The 26,436-nt window shown below is 40.9% G+C and overlaps 1 protein-coding gene across 1 annotated transcript in view; it reads right to left on the bottom strand.

The window, feature by feature from the left end:
* The window catches only part of LOC147870907 (uncharacterized), an 85,882-nt gene that overhangs the window by 11,858 nt on the left and 47,588 nt on the right, over window positions 1-26,436 (bottom strand). Inside the window, exons 4-5 of the mRNA XM_087341630.1 lie at window positions 16,347-16,421; window positions 3,892-3,949 (exon numbers count right to left, since the gene is read on the bottom strand). The gene's annotated coding sequence lies outside the window, so the exon portion shown is untranslated. The remainder of the gene's footprint in view (window positions 1-3,891; window positions 3,950-16,346; window positions 16,422-26,436) is intronic.

The following is a 26,436-nucleotide window of genomic DNA, read 5'->3' as shown; positions in this document are numbered from 1 at the left end:
TCTATGTCTTTACTATTTATAATTTTCCTATATATTATACAGTCATCTGCAAAAAGTCTAATGGTCGATTCAATGTTCCTCCAAATATCATTTACGTACGCGAGGAATAGAAGTGGACCCAATACACTCCCTTGCGGTACTCCTGACGTTACTCTGACTTCCTCTGATAATTGTCCTCCTACTCTTAACTCTCTGCGTTCGGCCTAAAAGGAATTCCCTTACCCATACGACTACCCTCGAGTCCACGCCCGATGCCGCGATTTTCATAAGCAGCCGATCGTGAGGAAGTAAATCGAAGGCCTTCGAAAAATCGATTATAATCGCGTCTAACTTTCCTCCGTTATCCAGTGTGTCTGCAATGTCCTGACAAACCGTGATTACTTGACTTTCACATGAATATCCCGGCCTGAACCCATGTTGACCCTCGAATAACCAATTCTTTTCCTCCCAGTTTTTCCTCAGGTACGATGCCATAACGTGTTCCATTTGTTTGCAGACCACCGATGTTAAACTGACCGGTCTGTAATTTGTGACCAATGGTCGATCACCTCCTTTGTAAATAGGAACCACTATGGCTTTTTTCCAGTCCCTTGGTATGTTGGCATTATTAATTGTTACGTCCTATAATCGCGCCAGGTATGGAATCATGGCTTCCCCACCCAGTTTTAGAATTTCCCCAGAAACTCTGTCAGGCCCTACTGATTTACTTTTTCCCATACCTGTCGGGAGGAGATACTTTCACAAGACTGAGCGTCGCCACTCTTTCCTAATTTAATACATTTAAAATTGCCAAAAATTAATAAAATATCTTAAATTTGGATGAAGTAAGACGCACTAAATATCATCTAATCACGCTTCCTTAGTTTATATAAACCAGATTAATATGCCAAAGCCTGGTTTACCCCTCATCCCAAGATTCAGCCCGTTCGGGAATTGAACCGCGGACCTAGACTGGCACAATCTCTAACAAGTTAAACATTAATAATGGGTTGATATTATTAATATACGCCAATTAGGCAACACGAAAGTATAAAAAAAACATTTTACGATAACGTACGAACCTGTGGTTCTACGGCCAGTAATACAATCACGAGTCAGAAACATCGTTGTCATGGCAACGGCTATAATACACACAGCTATGAATTATATCCTTCTTAATAACACGAATGAACTGGTCTAAGCTAAAGACAAATGGACCCTTTCAACGGAGTGTTTGATACTCGCCATATTGAAAAGAGATTCTTCCAAGAAAAGGCAAGTTATTTGCATGTTTACCTTTAAACATATATTTCTACCCCTCTTTTGAAGTGGGAGAAGGAAAATATATAATAAAGAAACACTTAAGTGAATCTAAAGTAGACACAGCGCAAAAGAAACGTAAAGTGGAGAGTGTACGAAGGGACTTGTGTTCTGAGCAAGAAAATTGGAAACCGCCACGTCTGAAATTTCTTTGCTACTTCTTGTTTCTCAAGACATTTTCGGTTTCCGCCATTTTCGTCTGTCATCTGCCTTCTTCTTAATTTATCACTCATAATTTTAAATCATTCTGTATTAGGTGAGATGCCACACAGAGGCGACATTAAAACCATATGGGCTCACGTCGAAAGCTTTAACTGATCTGACACTGCCTAATCAAATACCGCGTGTATTTGGGAGACTTAACATTGGACAATACTGCGTTTATTACAGAACACAGTCGAAATCACAGATACCAACACGAAGCGTTAATGTTATAGTCATTATGATTGTTTAATGTGCTAAGAGACGAAACAAAGTCTCAGGCCACTTTCATACTTAAAGCATAAAATATTAATGTTAGAAATGGTCATTGCGTGTCGTCAATAATTTCCCAAAACTTGTTAAGTAATGCTGGTGTTTTGGTAATATAATTTTCTTACCATATCTAAGAAGCAAATAGAAAATGATGGTAATAATAGAATTCATTGCTATTTCTGACATAATTCCCTTGTTTGGTACACAGACTTGTCATCTTGAAGCTCATCACTGGTAACTATATCACAGTTTATACTTAGCCGTGAGTCATGAAAGGCATTCATCTGTGGACAAAGCCCCACGTATTAACGTGGACTCTAGATGGAGCCCCGTGAAGGAGGTAATCATACTAGACCATATGAGTGTTGCATGAGACATCATATAATCCACTGCATTATCTTAGTAATTATTACATGTTCAGGTTTAAAATATATAAATATTTAAAATAACCGTCAATCACAATAAAATTTAAAGATTAAAAGATTTAAAATATCATATTATGTTCCCTATCGAGTACTCGATTTACATATGGAACTTACACAACATGTTTCGGCTATATGTAGCCATCTTCTGGTGTATTATATATAAACTTGTTACTGAATTAATTTTTACGATTTTAATGATTTTTCTTCTGATGTTTTGTCCTTTATATTGATTCACTATTCGTTGTAGTATCATTTGTTGTGGTATCCCAGGTCGCAAATATGTTAATTTTGTATTGCGCAATACAAAATTAACATATTTGCGACCTGGGATACCACAACAAATGATACTACAACGAATAGTGAATCAATATAAAGGACAAAACATCAGAAGAAAAATCATTAAAAGTCATTAAAATTGTAAAAAGCAATTCGGTAAAAAGTTTATATATAATACACCAGAAGATGGCTACTTTTAGCCGAAACATGTTGTGTAAGTTCCATATGTAAATCGAGTACTCGATAGGGAACATAATATGATATTTTAAATCTTTTAATCTTTAAATTTTATTGTGATTGACGGTTATTTTAAATATTTATATATTTTAATACTATTCACAATATGACGCATCTACAATACCTTATGTTCAGGTTTATACAAAGCATTGCATAAACCAATACGAACAGAAGTGGGAATGATCAGTATTAAACTGACAGAGAAATTACTGTAATTCTAATGTCGTCAAATAACACCCAATTCCATCAAATATCCTATGATTCTCAAGTTAGAATAAAAAGGAAAGTAAAATGTGCTTTGGTGACAGAAGATTCCTTGTCAAAAATGTATAACCCTGTCGTGGTGTCTCAGTTATTGTTGAGACTGTAACAATTTATAACAGCGACCGAAATTAAAGGAGCAGGGTCCTACAGGATTCGAGCACAATTTTCAATTTTGTTATTAGCCTCAGAAGGTTGAAGGTCGTCTAAATAATATTTAAGAATTTAGTCCGTACCGCAAAGGAAATACAAAAATTCACCGTTACAGAAATAAAATGGTTAATTCGTTAAAGGTCTTTCAGAAAATAATCGCTGTTTATACTAAGAATAATATAAAACAAAAAACAAAATTAAAATATATATTAACCAGCTGGTATATAAAATTACCACTGGCTTTTAAAGGGTTACAGAGTCGAATCTTCTTCAAACGTCTTCAGCTGTCATAACAGAAGATTAGGCAGTGTGAGGAATTCAGTGTTTGAGATAAACAATTTTATCAAAGTAATAATAATACGGAAGCCTTCTGGGATTTGTGACGTGTAGAAGTTGACTAACGATTCAGAGGTTCTTACTGCTTCCATCATCAGGACGTATCTTTACTTACTAGGAGACTATTAGAGGCTAAAAAAGACTAAAATTGACACGAAATAAGTTTAGATAGTTTTGAAGTGAGTAGTAGTACGTGTCAGGATGTGACGTACAGGCGAGCTCTATGGTTATTTGATTTCTGTACGGATAAAAGTAATCTGCATTCATATACGTGTTGGATTTAATAATTATTTTTCCTAATTTAATAAGCACATACGTATAACTCATTCGTTTTAAATAAAATCTCAAGCATTCGCCGAATACTGCCACATTACGTAGTATATAAAATAATGAACGTAGTAAAAAGGAGAATAAATATTTTCTCAAGTACCTTTTTTTGCAGTTCCTAGCAAAGAAAATTCGTCTTCATGTCATGTAATGGTCTGAAACTGAAAAAGTAGGGAAAACATACACTTCGGTCCCCATTAAGTACTGACTTAGAAAGTTCGTTGTCAGGAATTTCAGACTCAGTAATAACGTCTATTTGGCAACAGGGTCAAGTCCTTTCACCCACTGACCCCTCAGAACACAAAGAAGGATCCAGAGCTTCGGCAACTTCGCCAGTGGCACAAAAATTTTTGTTGTAGAGGCAGAAGGTTCACTGCACCCAGGGTGGTACTAAAAGTGACTGGATTAGTGCGCAGAAACCGATCGAATCTACAACAGCATTCTCTGACCTGTTGAATCGTGACGAAATTGTGGAGGGAGATGACTTCACTGTCATTACCTCCAAAAAGAAACAAAAACGAGCAACTCCTAAGCCCACAATAACTGAAGACGCAATTCACACTGCTTTACCTTGCTCTTCCCCCCCCCACCCCCCCGAGACCCGTGATTCTGGGAAGACAGGACACACCAACAACCAATACCTAAACGCCCCACGAGCAAAAAGGTCTCTCAGCTGTCCCATCTCTGCTTCATAAAGATTTCTGTGGAACCTTATAAGGTGCGAACCGTGCCCGCTCAGTGCGCACGGAGCCAACAGTTTTACCACGTGGAGGCAAAAACTGTCAGGCCCCTCCGGCCTGTGCCCACTGCGCGGATGAACATTTCGCGTGGCAATGTAAAAAGAGATTTCTCCCAAATTTTGTGCCGACCTGTGCCCTGTGCAAGATCGGGGAGCACGGCTCAAAGTACAGAGGTGTCCCTTCTTCCGTGACCGCATGGAGAGGGAGACGAAGAACAGACCTCTGCAAGAAAATTCAAAACGAAGTGCTGGAACTGGGGTCACAGCCCAACCACAGCGACCGTCCATTCCGTGACTTCCCCCCATAACTAACTAACTAACTAACTAACTAGATGGCTTACCGAACCCGAAGGTTCATCACCGAATTAACCAAAGCCCTCCACCGGACCCTGTCCTGGGCCAACAAAATCCAGTTTCCTTTAACTCCTATCTCCCATAGATCCCGCCTGAGATTATCCTCCCATCTACGTCTAGGTCTCCCCAGCGGTCTCTTCCCTTCAGGTTTCCCAACCAGTACCCGTTGCACACCTCTTGTCCCATCCATACGCGCTACATGTCCCGCCCATCTCACTCTTCTCGACTTAATCACCCTCACAATACTGGGGGAGCAGTACAGATTCTTAAGCTCGTCATTGTGCAGTTTTCTCCACGCCCCATCGTCTTCCCTCTTAGGCCCAAATATCCTCCTCAACACCCGATTCTCAAACACCTGCAATCTGTGTTCCTCCTTCAGAGAGAGAGACCATGTTTCGCACCCATACAAAACAACAGGCAAGATTATTGTTCTGTATACTTTAATTTTCAGGTTGGGTGCGGCAAATGCCTGGACTAGGCTGCTGAACTTTGTCAGCTCGCAAGTAAGACAGCCTCCTCCACCACACCCATACAGCTTCAGTCAACCACTTGACCTTTATTCTAAATAAATTTCATACAGCAACACGCCAGGCCAGACCCCCGGCTTGCACACGGTGCTAACTGCAACACGTCAACACAAACCACCCCACAGGCTACAGCGAGCGAGCCTCCGAATTCTGTAACCGGAATTTCTTCGCCGGTTAACGCTCTCTCTGTAGTAGCGGAGGACGTCACACATGCCGAAAATCTCGGCCTTTAGGCCCCAAGACCAACGCAAGCACGGGGAATAACACCACCCTTAAAGCGCATAACACAGAAAACCTCAGGGAGGGAGAAGAAGAATACTCGTCTCAGAGAGACACACACATCAATACCCACACCTGTAACCGTCCACTGATCGTGGCCTCGTGACAGCTGCCGTATCAGGGTTGGTGTTTGACTGCCTCTCCTCCCGAGGGCTATGTGGATATCTCAGGGTGTAGGATTTTTAGGGCCTAGCCAGTCGGTAGGTCGTGTTAACGGCCTGATCACACCACCCAATAATAATTCAGATTGAAGTTGGAAGGCACTACTATTTATTTGTATACAATTTACAGCTTCCTGTGTGTCTCTAGCACCTTCTCTATCGCGACTTAAAACAAGAGTGCCCCCACCTAAATATCCTCGGCGCAAGGGTCCCGGGCTTGGTGCGAAGCACACACACACACACAACCCCCCCCCCCCCTCATCACAGAGAGAGAGACCTCTCACGGACCGCACAACGCGATCTTCCACACTTGCTCATAAAAGCACTTGTCTGTCTCACACCCAGCAGCAGACAAGAGAATTTGTTCAAATTGTTCGGACTTTCAATTCGAAATTCTCATTCCAGTATCTTCTGAATTCCATCTCAGGAATACTCCTGCAATTCATGCAGCACCCATATGAGAGCGCCCTCCCAATAATATACAATAACTCCCTAGCCACCCTCCTCGGTCACCCAATTCATGGGTAGGTTCCTCAGACACACAGACATCTTGTTCTGGAATGCCAGAGGCGTCGAGTCGAAAAAGTCAGAATTATTAAATTACTTAGAAACAAATAACATCCCCATAGCACTCATTAATGAAACTCATTTGGAATCTGCCACAAAATTTAAGTGTCCAAACTACACGACTTTCCGGTGTGACAGGCTAAATCAGAGAGGTGGCGGAACGGCCATTCTAATCCGACGGGGTTTCAAACATTCGGAAATCCCCCTTCCTCCACTCTAACATATGGAAGCGACAGCTATCCAAGTGAACATCAACGAAGAAACAATAATACTAATATCTATCTACAACCTCCCCCCCCCCCGGGCAGAATTATAGAGAGTGACATGGACCATGTTATGGCAACCGGAAACAAAGTAATTCTAGCAGGCGACTTCAACGCCAAACATGTAACTTGGAACGCTCGGCAGAACAATGTAGCTGGGCAGACACTTCTAAAACACTACTTCAAAAGTAATTACATAATATCGGCTCCATCTCAACCCACACACTTCCCAGACTGTAATCCTGGTGAAGCGGATATACTTGATTTTGCCAGTATCAGTACCGTGCTTTCCAGCCATTCAATACGCTCACAAGGCAGTCTCTCGACATCCGACCACAACCCAGTTCTTCTCAGCATACGTGGTCCACTAGAACCAGACGAATTAAAACATGCATTCGTCTACACCGAAGCCAATTGGAATCTTTTTCAAAATTACATTTCTGAAAACTTAAACACACAGTGCGTAAATGGGAACTGCTGTAGCAGTGAGATTGATACAGCTGTTGACCACCTTACAGACGTTCTGAATAAGGCCATGCACCACTCTATTCCGCTCAGAAGGAGAACTTTCAGGTCAATGCAAATTGCAGGATCCACTCGACTTCTCATTCAAGAAAGAAACAAACTGAGAAATCAGTGGCAAAGAACCCACGACATTAGGCTTCGTCCCCTCATCAACGAATTGAAACAGAAAATTGACTCAGCCATTAAATATCAAATATCGAACACCTGGCAGCAAACACTCCAAGGCCTCGACACTACCAACACTAAAGACACGTGGAGGATAACAAAAAGCCTCACAAACTAACTAACTAGATGGCTTACCGAACCCGAAGGTACATCACCGAATTAACCAAAGCCCTCCACCGGACCCTGTCTCCTTCAACTCCTATCTCCCATAGATCCCGCCTGAGATTATTCTCCCATCTACGTCTAGGTCTCTCCAGCGGTCTCTTTCCCTCAGGCTTCCCGATGCACACCTCTTGTCCCATCCATGCGCGCTACATGCCCAGACCATCTCACTCTTCTCGACTTAATCACCCTCACAATACTGGGGGAGCAGTACAGATTTTTAAGCTCGTCATTGTGCAGTTTTCTCCACGCCCCATCGTCTTCCCTCTTAGGCCCAAATATCCTCCTCAACACCCGATTCTCAAACACCTGCAATCTGTGTTCCTCCCTCTGAGTGAGAGACCATGTTTCGCACCCATACAAAACAACAGGCAAGATTATTGTTTTGTATACTTTAATCTTCAGGCTCTTAGAAATTAGACGGGAAGACAAAATATTTTGGACTGAGAAGTAGCAAGCATTTCCGGAATTTAGTCTCCTCCTAACTTCCTCATGAGTGTCATTTTCATTTGTTATTGTTTTTCCCAGATATTTGAACTTTGTAACCCTTTCAAAGGATTTATTAGCCACCCTAAGATAATTTTGCCCGCCTGTCTTCTGACGACGAGATACTAACATGTACTTAGTTTTTTCTGAATTTACTTCTAGCCCCACTTGTCTACTGGCCTCTAGTAAAACTTCTGCGTTCCTCTTTATTGTATTGATATCGTCCCCCAATAACTTAACATCATCAGCATATGCCAATAGCTGATGTGTTCCATTCAATTGCAAACCCTCCTGCCTATCTTGGACTTTCCTGATGGCATATTCTAGCGCAACGTTAAAGAGCAAGGAAGACAAATCATTAGAATCGCAGATGATATGCAAATAGAATGGTATGAATTTAACATGTCCGTGTTCCATTCGAAACAGAGTGTTTTGGAAGGATAGTAAAAATATTTGTCTCCTAAATCATACGGACCAAGCAATTAAGGCCTCAGTATCGGTTTATTTCATTTTATTATCAGTTCATTTTACTGTATACAATTTGGCAACATAAATTTCTAAAATAATTACATTTCAATTTCTAGTCATCATTGATATATTTCGAAGTAATTAACGTTCGCGCTATGGTTTATAAATTATTTTGCACAATAAATAATGCAAGACCAGCGAGGTTTTCCACAACATAAGACATATAATTCTTAACGACAGATCGTGGGTTAGAAGAATTCACGATAATAACACCAATGCTTTTATTGTACAATCTTTAAAGCAAAATATTATCTTTCGCAAATCCTAACAAATATTTTAATTCTCTGTAATTTTTAGTTGAGCCGGGATAGCTCAGTCAGTATAGTGACTAGCTACGGGCTGGACGACCGGGGTTCGATCCCCGACGGGGGCAGAGGATTTTTCCTCTAGCCTCTGCGTCCAGACCGGCTCTGGGGCCCACCCAGCCTCCTCTACAATGGGTACCGGGGTCCTTTCGCGGGGGTAAAGCCGGCCGGGGCGTGATGCTGACCACTCACCCCATCTAGTGCCGAGGTCAAGAAAGGGAGGAGCTACACCTCCTCTCACCCCAAGAGCCTACATGGCGCATAGCGGGACAAACTTTACTTTTACTTTATAATTTTTAAGTATTGTGTACGTGTGTAGAGAAGTTTCTATTTTCCCACAGATCAACAGGCTAAAAATCATTGTGTTGTAAAACGCTGGTTATCCTGTCCATAAAATTCAGGTGTGGCCGCGAACATTCTGTAAGCACAGCCATTTGCTGTTGTTTAAATATAGGTTAGTGTCGTTTAAAGCAATATTTTGTTTATGTGTCCGTTGTATATGGTATTTTTCTATGGTTTCCCTATGGCGTCTATTTTGTACTATTTTTATAATATCTAAAGTTTGTTCTATTGCCCCATATGTGTGTCCCGTGTTTAATATATGTTTTTCGTAGGCAGAGTGATCCTTATTCTGTTTGATAGCTGTTATATGTTCTTTGTGCCTTTGTTTAAACGTGCGTCCTGTCTGGCCTATGTAGGTTAAAGGACATTCCATGCATTTTAATCTATATACGCCAGGTTGTTCGTATTGCTTTTCTGTGTCATATTGTTGTTTTTGTTTTAGTATGTTTAGTATGCATATAACATGAATAACTCCCAAATTTTATCACATTTGTTTACAGAATAATTCAAAACAAACGTAAGATGCGTAAAAACGGGAAGACCAACGGAACACATGTTACAATAATGAATTATTGAAAGGCATGCATTATAATATAAAATAGTTTTAAAAACAACACCTGAAGATGATGTATTACATCGAAACATGTTGTGAAATGAATGAAAGCGCTCAAATGTAACATCCTTATAGTGATGAATGGCGCTAATTTTAAATTTTAAATTGTAACATTTAAATTTTAACACCCAAATATAGTTTTGTGTATTGACCTGTATTTTATTATATATTTTAATCAAAAACACAAACATGACGCATATAAACCTTAAACTGAAATATGAGTACAATTCGGCCCCCTGATGCACCGCAGTTTATTTCAGAAACGTTTTAATAAATCGCACGGTGTAGTTGTGGGGCATCGATCAGCCACGATGTGCCGGTCCCTGGTGATCAATCCGTCACCGCTCGACTTTGATTAATGGCACGGATTTATTCGAGGTTGGTCAGCGATGTCGGACGCATCAATTCTGAATTGACTGGCTGTAGTGGGCCCATGTTTTGTGCGAAGGGGAACACATGTAACGGCAATGCTTTATGGGCAGGATTTTGAGGATAAAGGGCTAAGGACGCGACATTTTTGTTCACGAATTCTGAGAAATATTTAGTTCAGAAACAAGTGCAGGTCCAACGTCATGTTGATGCCGTGAACCATTTTACATATTTTGTTAAGATCTGATATTAGAATGGGGAAGATGATCTTTTGGAATGCGACGCCGCCCCTGTATCTGCCCAGGAGTCCATGTGGCGCCAGGACATTCATATCTTGTTGCTGAAGATAGTCCTCGAGAACATCACGGTTGGTTAGTAGTATTTGAGGTTTTCCCCGGCTGTGAGACTGAAGATTGCTGTCTTCTGGGTTATTGCCCCGTGTAGTCGCCCTGATGATGGACGCAACAAGGACCTCTGAATCGTTGGAAAACTTCCACCAGACTACACGGGGCAACAACCCAGAAGACAGCAATCTTCATTTGACGCATTACTTGGGCCCAATTCACTTCGTAGTGGCAATCGGTTTCAACTGGCATTCACACATTTTAAACAGATGAAATTAATTTGTCGTCTAGGTTTCTAGGCTGGTCACGGAAAGAGAAAATATTCTGCTTAGCTTTTATATTGGGTTTCTGACGTTCCACACGTGATTGTATCTACGTACTTCAGCAAAAGATACTACCACCAAGATCTGCACCAGCGGCGGCTCCAGGCGGGCTCGCGCCCTGACCCTTCCGCGCACACCGTCGCACCCTCCTACTCGCCGGGGCTTCAGCGATCCTGCCTTTGCCTTCCGTGGAGTGAAAACGTGTCATTTCGAAGCATTCACAAGAAGGGAGGTCGTTTTCGTTAACACACTGAGAGACAGAAATCGAGCCCGATAAAACCGCACGATGACCGCGACTGAGCGAGCACCTGCCACTGGCAGGCCACAACGCTACCCGTAGATGGGGCTCTGTGTTACAGCTGAGCCAGTCTGCACGCCATCCAGGCGAACAGATTTCTGTCCACCTCGTCGTGTTTTACAATGTGATCCCATCCCACTGAAAAAGTAAAGTCTCTTACAGTAAAATGCTCGCGCCATCAAACTTTTAATCGGCTTAGCAGGTTAACAGCTCAATATTAGTCTCTATTTTCCTTGAGTTCTATTTGGTAAATGTAGAAAAGCATATTTTATTAACCGCATTGATTATTTTCCTATAGTTCTATTCAGGAAACGCAGAAAGGCGCCGGAGAGTTATCCTTTAATCAAATGGAGGATCCGAACTCTAATAACAGTCTCCAAGAGTCTATCTGTCTACTCGTACATTCAATCCCTAACCCGAGATTCAATCGGCATAACAATGAAAACAACGCAGTAAATGTATTAACAAGAGAGCACTCTTTTCAACTCCGTTTCACCAACACCGGCAAAGCTGCGGCTGTGTAAGGTTAAAACAGCTGTACAATTTAATCTACCGAAAATACTAACGTTTCATGAAAGTTATTTTTTATGAAAATGTGCCACCATAAGGAAAGATCATGAATGGCACGTGTTAGAGAACTTGTGTACGATTACTCAGGCCTACTTTAATACTTTGACGTAACAAAAAGGAAGTAACCGCAGGATGGAGAAGACTACAAAACGAGAAACTTCCTGATTTAGGCATACGCTCACCCAGTATTGCTATTTAGCTGATCAAGGAAAGGCGGATGAGGTGCATTTTAATTGAAAACCTGAAAGGAAGAGGTCGTCTGTGAGACCTCGGCGTGGGCGGAAAGACAACAACAAGAGATTCGAGGTTTTCACGGCGGCGAGTCTGAAGATAAAATAAATTCTGTGAATAAGGCAATGATCCTTCCAATTCCATAAAATCAAAGGAATTTCTTGATAAAAATGATCCATCGCCATGAAAGTCTGTTTGTAAAAGCTGCAAAATGTCTCTGGTTCCAGATTCACGTCGAAACACAAGATACAAATGAAGTAAACAATTAGAAAACGAAAATCAACAGGAATATGGTTTTCTGAGCATTTTCTGTTTTCTGCTGATGTGATTCTGTTCCGTACTGCAATGCATCTCGATTACCTCGTCCCGAAGTGGGACACAGGCCGTTCAATGACCGTACCTCACGTTGAACAATAAATACACAGGGGCGCGGGTGATAAGCTCCACGATTTCTCAGCACCGGTGAGTTATGTGGAGAGAAATCAAAACGAATTTACTGGGAATGCCGCTGGATTGGGAATTTCCTAGCCTGTCAAATCACAGAAGAATCGCTTTTACACAACCGTCAGGTAAGACGGTCTCAACTTAATTTATCCTACGCGGAAACAGAAGTTCCAGTTGCTGCGCACAAAGCTGCGTTGTCCTATTTAAGATTTAAAGTACTACAGCAATTATGTTGATGAATGTGAAGATTTCTACTTTTGTTTTAATGGTGAGAAAGTTAACTTTCCTCGAGAATTCCAGTGCGCTGTGCGCTGTCAAAGTGTTACTGTCGCGTGATAAAGTGACCGTCTGGAGGTGGCCATCACTGTTTCGAACAGATGATCGCTGTGGTGTAATTCACGAAGCATCTAGCACACTAGCGGAGGTCCGTCTGTCGCTGCTGGCAGTCTCAAGGTTCTCCACGAGGATTACGCCATATGGCAGGTAGAAGAACGACAGTCCCCAGCGTAGGCCAATTTGACGATGTCTTTGGACATGCTGGTTGAAATTCATGGCACTATTAAAATAGGCCAGCGGCAATTTACAATACATTCAAGCTGAGGATGCGCGTCATTTAGCGGAGTCCTTCATAAGATAATAATCGGTCAACTGGTTAAAAAAAATCACACCTTGCCTCCCTGTCTTTGGCATAAATGTTGATGTTACTGGCCTACCTTCGCCTCCGCCATGTGAAACGAGACCCTTGCCATGCATTAGCACGGAGCGGAGAGACAACAGTTACTTGAGGGTTGCGCAGGGAGCTAAAAATTTCTTAAAAATGAAAATTGTTTACAATTTCGTGACCCATTAAGGTGCATATTTTTCCTACTACAGATTTACATTACGTTATACATATAATCTAAAAGCTTCGTATAAACGCCACATACGCTAATGTCAACACATGGAGCATTTCCTAAGACTAGTTGGTTCTGCTCGCCGGGCTGTCACGTAAAAGTCATTAAGGGGGAAATTATGTGAAAATTCTTCTGCCAAGTGTTAGGGACGGAAGCCAAATTTTTTAAAAAAACTACGATAATTTTTACCGAGAGTTTCGAATGCATATTCCCTGATCCGTTTTGCAATTCTAAATGCAGATTACAAATAAAACACTTATTTTAAAGTCACAGCTAATCGCCTCGCTGAAAAAAACACATTAAAAAATTTGAATCACGTTTCTGTAAGGGTAATATACCCACAAAATGCAATAACTCGCTAAATTGTAACATTGTTCGAAGTCGTTGAATTTGATGATAGGAGTGGCTTAGCAATCATCAAGTCATCTATGGAAAACACACGAGGTCAAAAGAAGTTGCTGATGAATATATTTGGAACGAGGAGGAAAAGGTGGGCGTAAACATGAGCAGCCTCATGATTTGTACTCTCACCAATGTTAGAACGATGCTCAAATTATGAGAAGGCAGGGCATTTATCACACAGAGAAGACGCGAAATGCAACTGGTAACTTCAAGGAGGACACTTGGAGCACCAAAGTATGGCTTGATTCGTCTTGCATATAGGAAAATAAACCTTCTCCGGGGGGGGGGGGGGGGGGGGGGGGGTTGCCCATCTGAGCGACTATGCTTCTCAATGGAATTACACAATCCCCCGTGCTAATAACTGCAACAAAGCCAAACTGGTAGTATTTCTGTTTAATTTCGTGCAAATCAAATCAGCCCTAAAAGCACAATTTTTCGATATATGAGTACTATAAAATCTCTATCCCGTCGATTCTCAAGCACATCACAATCTCTGGAATTTCACAGCTTCGGCTGATGTACTGCAATTCTTCTTGAAACATGTGCACCTTTTAACACATTATGGCGACTTTAATGTAATGACAAAAATTTCGCAGTCAACCGCGTATCTCTATACGCAACTCATTAACAGACAACGCAGCTACAATAAGCAAAACTCTTTGAACGACGCAGACTTTTAAATGAAAAGCCCCACACAGGTGATTATCACACGAGGCACCCTTGCTGGAGAGACCGTTTACATGTGTTGTGGCTCAGGTTCCACGCCTCTAAATTACCCACTTCATGCGGTCAGGTACCTACTGGATGGAAGGCTTAAAGCTCTCTTGGTTTAGAGTTCATACGTATTTGAAATATCGCAAGTATGAGCCGAGGGTACAATAAATGTGCCCCTTCCCACCCACGTATTCTCGTATGTCGAGAGGTTTGGCTGATACTGGAGCTGCTATTCTAGTGGCTTACCAGCTAGGGGGGAACCGCAAAACCGCAAATTGCCGCTGGGCTTCCATATGTGAAACTACATAATCCGTTTCCCTCCTAATCTGCCAGATATCACCGTGGCCACCACCAACTCGAGTGGTTAACAAATACGCGCCAACAGGTTGGCTGGACAGTGCCTGCAAGTATACGAACCACTCCCGCCAAAAGTTTACACAGTGCGCGATTAGAAAAACGATGATGATTCAGACAAGCTACAAACTCCTTATATCACTTTTTGAGCCCGAGGTGCCCCCAACAGTACGAGAACGATGTCTAAATATACGGAATTCTACTTGGAAATATCAAATATACAACATAGGCTTACCTAAATCCCCTGCAGCATGATTAAAAGCCGGGAGACGACTACGTGGTATAATAATCCTGGCGATAAAAATCCACTTACACAACGTAAAAACGTATAAACTCACAAAGTGACTGGAGGAAGACCATGCTTGAGAAGCTTATAGCCGTTCAGCTGGCCAATAAATCCCATCATTTTAGGAAACACGAAGGTTCAATGCCGTGTTCTGCTAAGTGGCCCTCTGACCCTCATTGAGAGGAGGGAAAATGGCGGCGGCCGGAGCCTGACGCTGACTACTCACTCCCATCTAGCGGCAAGGCTGAGAATGAACCTTTCTCCCCCTGAGCGCCTACATGGCGCGTAGCGGAAAAGCCCTAAGAATTTACTTATCCTCGGCACTGTTGCTCGCGAGTGTTAAATCCCTGTGACGTATGCGGCCTGGAAAGTCACAAGAGGATGGGATGGCTTCGCTTTTACGAGTTGCTTGTCGGGGGCAGGAGACGCGGTCAAGGGAAGGATCTTTCTCTCCCAAGACCCCCCCCCCCCCAAAAAAAAACACACACAGAAACTGTGAAGTTGGCCAGCCTAGTGAGACTTGCTTTACGACTGACACACATTAAACAACTGGCTTAATGGAATCGGTTTAGAAATGAACAGGGGATTAACACAAATACGCATTTTTAGTAAATATCGGTGGCTTGCAGGCTGCGTAAATTATTTTGACTCACGACCATACTTCAATAAATACGAACACTAGATTTCAGCACCCCCATCTAGTGCCGAGGTCAAGAAAGAGAGGAGCTATACCTCCACTCACCCCAAGCGCCTACATGGCGTATAGTGGGACAAACTTTACTTTAATTTGTACTGAAAGCAAAATACAAATTAATTTCCCAAGAACTGAACACAAAGCAAAGTAACGTGCTGCACTGTGAGCGACGGAGGCAGTATGACCTCCGAAACTTTGGTAAACATCGACCAGACTACACAGCACAACAACCTACCTTACATAAAAGTTGTCCGGAGAATTTGACGTAAATACGTCTATACGGAAAGGAAGTTTATATATTGGCTTTATTCTAAATATTTCCTTTATAGATCCTTTACAATTGAGATAAGTTTGATTAAGACATTGATTATTTAACTTGAATTAGTTACGCTTAAGATGGATCTGTGGTAGCTGAATGCAATTTAAAGTAATGTAATCTAACGTAATGCAAGGTAAGGTAACAATAATGTTGAGTAAACAGTTGACGTTTCCTAGGTAACCATCTTACACTTTTTCGTTACACTTTTTTGCTGAATGACCCTTCCTCATAGACATATTTACGTCAAAAAATATGATGGCAACCGAATGGAATTGTTGCTTTAAAATGGCTATGTACTTACCGTGACGGTGCGAAGAACGCTAAGAGTGATTGTGTGCTCGGTCGACCAATTGCAACACTGCCCGACTGATTGCTTCTGTGGGAACCACAAGACAAATATTTCTGAGTGAGAGTTTCTTCCCACACCCCAACCTCTTGGAACCTCCCCGCCTAGCCATTACCTCCCTCCACAACTCCATTACGCAATCATAAACGAACTGACTGCTTTCTCAACTGCTTTGGGCCTCCATCGCCATGGCAACGATGGTGACAACAGGCCTTCTGAAACGTCGGTAAAATACACGACAAAAACCCAGAACCGAAGGACTTCATACCCGCCGCCGTGAGAACTTAAGATCTCACCAAATCGTTCCTTGTTACATAAAGTAGTTGAATAGACGTTAAACGAATTAAAAATAAACTCTGGTCTCAGGATAAAAAACTGCAGGTGACAGAAATATTACAGCAACACATTCCGTGACCACTTCCCACCATGATTATCCGTCGCGTCGCTTCTGCAACCGCCCTTGCATGAGTGATCGGCCTTGAGTGGGACTCGAACCCACGGTCGCAGCAGTCAGGCGCACGAGGTATATTATACAATAATTTTCGTAAAGTGTTCAAATTACAGATGGTGGTCCTCTGCTTTGTTGGGCCGTGTACGTGTTTCTTATTTTTCAACCAGATTTTATCTCACGGCCGGCAAAGCAACACATGTTAGGTAAATTGCTCTGCCCACATGAATCACGAAGTCAGCTGACCGGAAGGGGGGGGGGGATGGCTTCGCTACTCTGCTTGGCCTTCAGTCTCCAGCGTTGCGATGTTGAGAAGGAGCGTGTACTTAAATGACGTAAATACGTCCATACGGAAGGGTGATTCGGCAAATCAGCGTTAGATGCGAACACTTGGGTTGTCAATTACACGCTCCGGCCGCATTACCCCGGCACCTCTGGAGTGTGGCGCTATTGGGCCTCACAGCCGGTCTAGACTTGCGGCTGAGTCCAGGACGAATCTGCGAATTCCGAAGTCCGATAGAAATAATCACTAAGCAGACATTATCGGATTTTGACATCTTGAATTAAAAACAGTGCCGACAAAAGGATATTATTAAAACGTCGTCCAACGCCTTGCATTAGCAGATCGTTTGTAAATGGCGCCCAACGCTCGGGGTCATGGCCGATAATAAAAATTAAGCGTAATTAAGAATAAAGACCAATGTTTTCAAATAAGATTGCATAGCAGCTAATTTACATTAAGAAAACGAAGTTGCTGATAAATAAGACTGATTCTATATATTCGTTTCACGTTATTTGGGCGAGACTGCCAAAGACAGAAAAGTTTCTTTTGCGCGCGATTACATAGGCATATTAGTCTATATGTGGAGATACATTTGTAATTAATCCATAGATTTATTTACGTGCCACGGCTTAAATACGAGTTTTTATTTTTTTAAATTAAGCGTGGCCACTTTATTTTACTCTATTTGCTTCCCTATGTTCCATTTGAATGACTTTGCTACCCTGATTAATGAAGAACTTCCAACATCTTGATTCATAAAACTTGAAAGCAGCAGCAATAAATGACGGTACTGTACAAATGTTTGTACGATGTGCATTTATGTCAGATGTTAAAACGAGAATCCATCCTTCTCACTTCTTATAATCGCTGGAAAATTTGGTCAAAAAAGACACTTCTTTCTGGACTAGTAAAATGAGACGCTTCTCACGTGGAATCCAAATTTTTATCGCATTAAAAACCTGAGATCTGACATAGTTTATGTTCGAATTTGAACAAATTACGTACGCTCAGCTGGTTACAGACAGGATCGTAGAAAAACTATAGCAACATAACGGGATCTGTCACAAGTTTGTTGCTAACCATTAAAATCTTCTGTGCATTCAGGAAGAAGTCTTTACCAAGGACAAACCTTGCCATCGTCTGTCAGTTAATTTTTCTGGTAATAAGATGCAGAACTGGCGTCCATTTTCAATCAAATTCTTATCGCGTTTTTTCTTCAAAACCCCCACATTGTAAAATCAATAATACTATAGAAATCGTAAGTGGATTCAGTGATAATTTTTTCAACTTAACTTAAAAACTTAAACTTAAGTCAATTTAACAACAGATAAATATATGATACACGCGAAGTGAATGGTTTGGAGCACAAAATTTTGCCGAATTCCTTCTTCCAGATCACATGAAAAAGTTCACAACAAAACTTCGTTACTCTGCTCTTGGCCTTGAAATAAATTTTCCATTGTAAGTCTTCAAATCGAGTACGATGTCTCAAATTAATCATGAAACCAAAACATACGTAAATCTCATCATTAATTTTTAATAAGGATCTGTAAATAAAATTTTCGAAAAATCCAGAGACACGAACACACGATCGCATATCTGTCTCGCATGTAAGGCGTTCTTTGTATCTCCTATAAGGCTGTGTATCTCATAACGTACAATGAACAATGCCCTACCAGTTCTATAAGATTTTACAAAATATTAACATAGCAATTCTAGTGCCAAAATCAAATTTATTATGCCTAATAATTTCATGACGTTTATGGCACTTTCGGCGCGATTTCTACTTTTTTGTAAGTCTAGATCATGAAAGAACGTTACTAACACATCGGTATCTACGCAAAAATACTAATCTCCAGATTATGCAAAAGACATTAATAATGTTTATCTCGTAACTGCTGTACGATAATTATTTCAAGAGCGGTTTGTCCTCCTATCATGAAACACATTAATATTAACGATTGTAGGACATTAAGGTATGAGTTTTACTTTGCCTGTAATGGCATTACGGCGATATCAAATTTAATATAAATCCGTTTAGCTGTTCTCGAGATATTTTACGTAAGTAGAAAGTCGGGCGCTCTACAGGGGTACAGTGAAAACATATAAAATCTCAGGAACAGATTTCAGGGACAGTTTTGAAAGCAGGGCACAGATCAGAACCCTCCTCCGACTCTCCCAGTAACCGGATGTGTCATGAAGTGAGTCTAACCGAGTTTAATTATAAACATAAGCACGGCGGAGCGCCAGTGTTCCCCGCTTCCTCTGTCGTAAATTACAGCGATTACGGAAATTTTGAGTTGATTTTGTGAGAGGTCGTGTCGGACGGCGTAAAAATACCGCGTGCACCCGGAAGCAGACATCGCATCTACGTGTCGCGAGTGGTTTCCTTCGCCCATGTTTCCTGAACAAAATCACGTACCAAAGTTCCCATGTATAACACGTGACATGATAATATTCCATGCCTTATTTTATCACGATAATAACACCAGGTTAAAAAGCACAATGCATGACGTCCACCATTGTGTAATTTTGTGTTACATCCTCCTGTTAATTCGTGCTTCCTCCGTTAACTCACCTTTATTCGGTGCGTTAATCACAACTAAACTGTCCTGTCACTGTCATAAAGCGATCACACGGCGAAACATAAAGTCAAAACCTCGATACAGATTAACGGTGGCTGCTGACATAATCCGAGATCCTTATCCTGTTTCAAAAACATAGTTAAAATAGACATATCAAAATAAGGAGATGGCTGACTGACTTCTGGGTTGTTTCGGAGGTCCTTGCTGCCTCCATCTACGACAGAAATATTTTCTGTCGCCTTAATATTAGGAGACACACTGAATACTTTGGATGTCAGAGGGTGAAGTAGAATCAACTGGCTTTAATTAATACTAACGAACTTTTGGGCTTCAAGAAAGCAAGCCAGTCTTTGTCCACCTGAATATTCTCAATAAATATATTGCAGAAAGGGGTTAATATTATCAGAATTAAAATTTAACGTATTGTATCCCTCTGCTCTGTAAAACAAGAACTGGACATTCGTGTACCCTGAGGGAAATTTGATCACAAATAGAGAATTTTTACTTAATTCCAAAACGTCGGAATAGCCCGTGATTTATACGGGAGGCAAGTCCATTACAGATTCAAGACGTTTTTCACACTCTGCGAAACACGTCAGAAGGAATCAGGACTCGAAAGAAAACATCTTCAGGTTTTTCAAATGTGATTCTGTACCTGCGTTGTTTCAGGAATTTGTACTTCGTTTCAAGCATCATTCGAAAATAAATAATTTATCAGATGTAATACAGATTCTGTATTAAACAAGCTAAGAGTCTGCGGCATTCATAGTATGAACTACACTGGCGAGAAATAAGTTTTGTGCTTGGAAGAACACAGAAACGTGTGTCTCAAGAGTTTCCCCTATTCTGCTAAAATATTACAGCATTCTATAGCTGTCATTACCACAAAATTTCCCGCAGTTCTGTCCACACTGGCTCTTGGAAGATCTATAGACGCTCGAGAGGATATTATCTGGCCTCTGGACACAGAAATGTCCAGTTTTCTCTGCCTCCTGGAAAGGCGCACGTAATTTCTGATTTTCCAATGTTAAGTTGACATTGTCCATTACCGTTTCGAGCGCCATACCTTAATTCGTCCTGAGTTTAAGGAATGTCGAAATAACTGCCATGTATATTTTTAGTGGTAGCTTTATAGCATATTATTCAGGAGGTCCCGTGTTCGATTTAAACAGCCCTCATTAATAATAAACTATAAATATAATTATACAATGAATAACGTTTCACTAAGTAATGTCTTGTACCAGATATCAAATATACCTCAGGAAATTTACAGCACAATGTTCATACAATGGATCAAACTGTCAGAAACTCTTAGAGAAAACATCACTTTTAAAATCCGTCTCCTGTAAATTCCCATTTCCTGCGCGGACTTCATTTTAGTCTACTGCAGACAAGAATCGATTCTAATGTCGGAAATGTTTCCCTCGAGTTCTTGTGACATAAATGGCCATTAACGATTCCTAATGAGGATAATAATACGTTATAGTTGTCTTTTAATATCATTACCACATAAAACTATTAACATTATTATTAATAATAACACAATTTTTTAATATTACATGTTTCGGTAAACATAATGACATCATCAGTGATACAGAATTTCGCGATCGAGTGGTTAGTACTTTACTTCGTATTAAGTAAGTCCCGGGTTAAAATGTAGGCGCGAAGACATTTTATTCTAAATTTCTGTTTCCACGGTTTTCCCCAAAGCCTCCTGACAAGTTACGGGACAGTACCTAAATTAGGCCACGACCACTTTGCATGATGCAGTGCCCAATTGATTCAGAATTTGGCTGTTTGTTAAACAATGTACGTAATATTTATTATAAATATGTCGTGTGCCCAATATGGAGGAGGATGAATATATGAAATCACTTCAATTGGAAGTGGAACATTTGAGAACAACAGCAAAATTATCGAAAGTAAACAAAATGGCGAAATAATGAGCACGTGAGGTGACGAAACAATAATAGTGAGAAAGGAAATATAATGATTAAAACGATATGGAGAAGAATGCGAGTGAACTAATGCAGATATCCAAAAAGAATATATTTATAAGTGGGCAATACCACGCAGTCATAGTCTGCCGTGTAGTCTGGTAGACGTTTACCAACGCTCACAGGTCCTTGCTGCCTCCATCATCAGGACGTAGAGTACACGATGTTACAAACCAGAAGACAGCAATCATTTTTTCTCGTTTCCTGATTTCATAGTAATGTTTTTGTTTGCTTTTTTGCAAATAAATAAAAAATTACTTCGCCTCGACCGTGTGTCTGGAGCCTTGTTCACAATAAAACAAAGGTTAACTGCAAACAAGTTAGAATCAGCCAGGTACATCATGGCGGGGGTACTCAAAACTGACACATCTCCATGGTTCCTCGAAGGGTCTGATTCATTGGCGAGAACAGAGTAAAGTCGTTCGAGGTAGTAAGATTTTTGGAACAAAAAACAGTCGGTTGTCTGCAGATGGCAACGGAGAAATGTCACTCCATCTGTCATGAACCCACGTACTCATAGTTGGGAGTGAAATGAAAAGATGCTAGTATCTGTAAGTACCATGAACCAAAGGGGAACAGGGGCGTGGCTGAAAAGTCCACTCTTTGGTTGTCTAGAAGCCAAATGACCGTCTTCTGGTCCAGCACTCAGTGGACAGAAGGTTTGGTGCAGCACAAAGGAAATATCACCCACTGTCAGGAATTAATCCGTAAGCCAAATCTTCACTACACTTCGGCAGTGAAACTTGGATCTCAAGACACGAAGACAAGAGACGATTAGAAGAATCCAAGATTTTCCAGACCCTTCGTTCGAGTTACCCGAAGGTACAGATTATCAAATGAGGAAATAAGTCAGCAATTAAAGACCAAAAATATTGTAAATGACATACAAAATTATCAATTTAATTAGAAACGTTTTAATGAACTGAGAGGGGACAGATTGGCTAAGAAAATATTTACATATAAACCAATAGGAAAGAAGAATATAGGAAGACAAAGGAGTGGTTGGAAGAACCAGTTTTAATATTATTAATTCTGAACGGGCCCAATATCACCGAGTCAATGTAAAGAAGAAGAAGAAGAAAAGTAGCAGACGTTCACGTGTATTTTTGTTAAAGCTTGTGTGAAGGCTATCAGTTTCATGCAGAACAGCGCTTTGTATGCTAATTGTACTCAAACTTCGACCAAACGTCATGTATAATACAAGGTTTAGCGAAACCCGCCACTTTTAAAACAGAAGACACAGTGTCTGAAACGTAATTTTTTCTAAGTGGGTCTTCAAGAACGCATTTAGTGACGTCATCCTTTTGTTCTTAACTGTAGCTTATTTTTGTCCTGTTGCCTCGGCTTCCTTCGCAATTGCTAATTTTACCTTTTGCCTTCGGTTGTGCACACGACTTGTCTTCTTACGTTGGATGCCACGGGATCAAACCCAGTAGCGTGCCCGGTTTGCGCGCGGTTACAGCTTCAGATATAAATTTCGGTATGCGGAAGGATATAAAGGGATATTTGGTGCAGGTTTTGTCGGGGACCAAGAGTCTCCGAATCTCAGGGAATTTACGGGGACTGTGATGGTTGGAGCGGCATTTGCGCCAAGGAAGTGAAATCTCTGTGGTTGAGCAACTGAAGACCACACCGAAGTTACCTCGGAGATGTCCCCTTTTATTGCCTCGAGACACTCTATCGTACAGCCAATTACTCTGATAGGGAAGGCAGCGCGATGATTCGGCTGTTGTATTTGTACTTGAAATTTAAAGGTACAAGCAGAAACTCTTTGCTTGACTTGAAGAACCAGATTTTTTGAGGGCCCGCACCAACGAAATCTCGCTATAAATACCCCCGCAACTCGTAAATGTTCTTAAATTTTGAATTTAATACGGCGAGGAATATTTTAACCCAAGAGGGATGAATTACTTGGACGTTGGAGAAAGTTGCATAATGACGAGCGAAATAAAATTAGAATGATCAAGTTCAAGGGAATGAGATGGGCAGGGCATGTAGCCCGAATGGGACAGAAAAGAGATGCATACAGGGTTTTGGTGGGGAAGCCGGAAGGAAATAGGAAGTAGGATGATAATATTAAAATGGATCTTAGATAAATTGGTTTGGGGTGGTATGGACCGGATTAAAAATGTGCTTAAATGAAACCTGTAACAAAATTCGAATAGGTAAATATGTATCTGAGATATTCCTCATCAAGAACGGTCTAAAACAAGGAGATGCTTTGTCTCCCTTGTTCTTTAACTTTGCGCTAGAATATGCTATTAGGAAGGTCCAAGATAGCCAGGAGGGTTTGCAATTGAATGGAACACATCAGCTATTGGCATATGCTGATGATGTTAATTTATTGGGGGACGATATCAATACAATAAAGAGGAACGCAGAAGTTTTACTAGAGGCCAGTAGACAAGTGGGGCTAGAAGTAAATTCAGAAAAAACTAAGTACATGTTAGTATCTCATCATCAGAAGACAGGCGGGCAAAATTATCTTAGGGTAGCTAATAAGTCCTTTGAAAGGGTTACAAAGTTCAAATATTTGGGAACGACAATAACAAATCAAAATGATACTTGTGAGGAAGTTAGGAGGAGACTAAATTCCGGAAATGCTTGCTACTTCTCAGTCCAAAATATTTTGTCTTCCCGTCTGATTTCTAAGAACCTGAAAATTAAAGTATACAAAACAATAATCTTGCCTGTTGTTTTGTATGGGTGCGAAACATGGTCTCTCACTCAGAGGGAGGAACACAGATTGCAGGTGTTTGAGAATCGGGTGTTGAGGAGGATATTTGGGCCTAAGAGGGAAGACGATGGGGCGTGGAGAAAACTGCACAATGACGAGCTTAAAAATCTGTACTGCTCCCCCAGTATTGTGAGGGTGATTAAGTCGAGAAGAGTGAGATGGTCTGGGCATGTAGCGCGCATGGATGGGACAAGAGGTGTGCACCGGGTACTGGTTGGGAAACCTGAAGGGAAGAGACCGCTGGGGAGACCTAGACGTAGATGGGAGGATAATCTCAGGCGGGATCTATGGGAGATAGGAGTTGAAGGAGACTGGATTTCGTTGGCCCAGGACAGGGTCCGGTGGATTGCTTTGGTTAATTCGGTGATGAACCTTGGTGTTCGGTAAGCCATCTAGTTAGTTAGTTACGTTGTATATTATTGACGTATTTACGTCAAAATCTCCGGAACCGTGGTTCCACTGACTCTGGTTACATCACTGAGTGAACAGCATTGCCTAGTGTGCAGACTTGCCCACAGAGCGTAGCTGGCGGAGAAGTTGCCGATGAGTCACGGGGACCTCATCTTTTAAATTGCATTCCGCGCTCCTATTATTAAGACACGTTATGCTCCTCCTCACTCGGATTTCCCAGGAGGCAAAATCAGTTTTTAAAGGGATTCAGCTACGACGCTGTGATTCGATTGATTTTATCGACTGGACGGGCAAGTTGGTAACAACAATACTAAGTAAACAGATTACGTTTCCTAGGTAACAATAATGCCGAGTACAAAGATGACGTTTCCTACGCAACAACAATGCGGAGTAAACAGATGAGGTGTCCTAGGTAACATAAGAATGAAGTTACAATTTTTCGTTTCCCTTTTTCGTAACACTTTTTTATAACACTTTTTCGTAACAATTTTTCATAACACAATTTTGCCGAATGACCCTTCCTTATAGATGTATTTACGTCAAAACATATTCCTTGTTCAGATTATAATTACCATGGTTACTGCAGTGTTTTCACACGGTCAGTACAGCCCGCTAGATAACAAATGTCAATTATTTCAGTTCTTAGCTACTGCGACAATGGATATCAGCCAAATGTTGTTTCGAAAGGCAAATAGGTGTAGAGGTAAGGACAGTCTGTTGAATGGGTGTAAATACATTACACATGAAATGTCTGGGGAAAAAACATAAAATACATTGTTAGCGAAACTTGCTGTTACGGCAATTTTGAGAGATTAAAATTTTATAGAATAAATATCACTAAAAACAGGGGATTTCATACTTGGATTACGTGTTCCAAATTAAATAAATTATCTTCTGGTTTTTATTGCTTGTGGGTTTTTAAAAATTAAATTATATTTCTTAGTTCCATTTACTGAAGTCTTAGTCCGTAGACCATGTCATCCGACCACTGTATACTAATTGACATTTTGATCAATAGTAATTGCTTTTCTATGAATTAGGTGTATCTTTGGTGTATATGTTACCGGCAATGTATGAAATCCTGCAAAGTATAGAATACATAGGCAATGTATAGAATGCCTAAAGTCAGTTGGCAAAGTATGAAATAAATCATAATGTTAATATTGTTTGGTTGTGTAGATTAAAATTAATCAAAGTCGATTGAGTAAGCTGTCAAGATGGAGGTTGTGCGAGATAGTCGCGAAAACACCAAGCTACTAAATCTCAACGTAACAAAAGTTTTGAGAATTAATTTAATAAAAAAAATTGGTGGCTGACATTTTTCCATTTTTGTATTGACTTCCGATTATTGGTGAAACTAATTTATAAAAATCGTCCTATCTCATACATTTCAGAACACCAAGTAAAGAACGAAGTCTAGCACTGTAATAATTTACACTCAAGGTTATGAATTTAAGAAAGTTCACCCTCACGTCGCAATACGCCTTTATGGTATGCCACTTCAGGACAGGATTAACGTTTATCTTCATAAGATATCCTAAAGACTGTGACGATACCGACAATCAGATACTCAAGAAGGCTACC

Source organism: Zootermopsis nevadensis, unplaced genomic scaffold (genome assembly GCF_977971745.1).
Source record: "Zootermopsis nevadensis isolate Lab colony 2312 unplaced genomic scaffold, Znev_1.0 Znev_ptg000083l, whole genome shotgun sequence".
Lineage (NCBI taxonomy): Eukaryota > Metazoa > Arthropoda > Insecta > Blattodea > Termopsidae > Zootermopsis > Zootermopsis nevadensis.
This window is presented reverse-complemented; position numbering and strand designations above follow the sequence as displayed.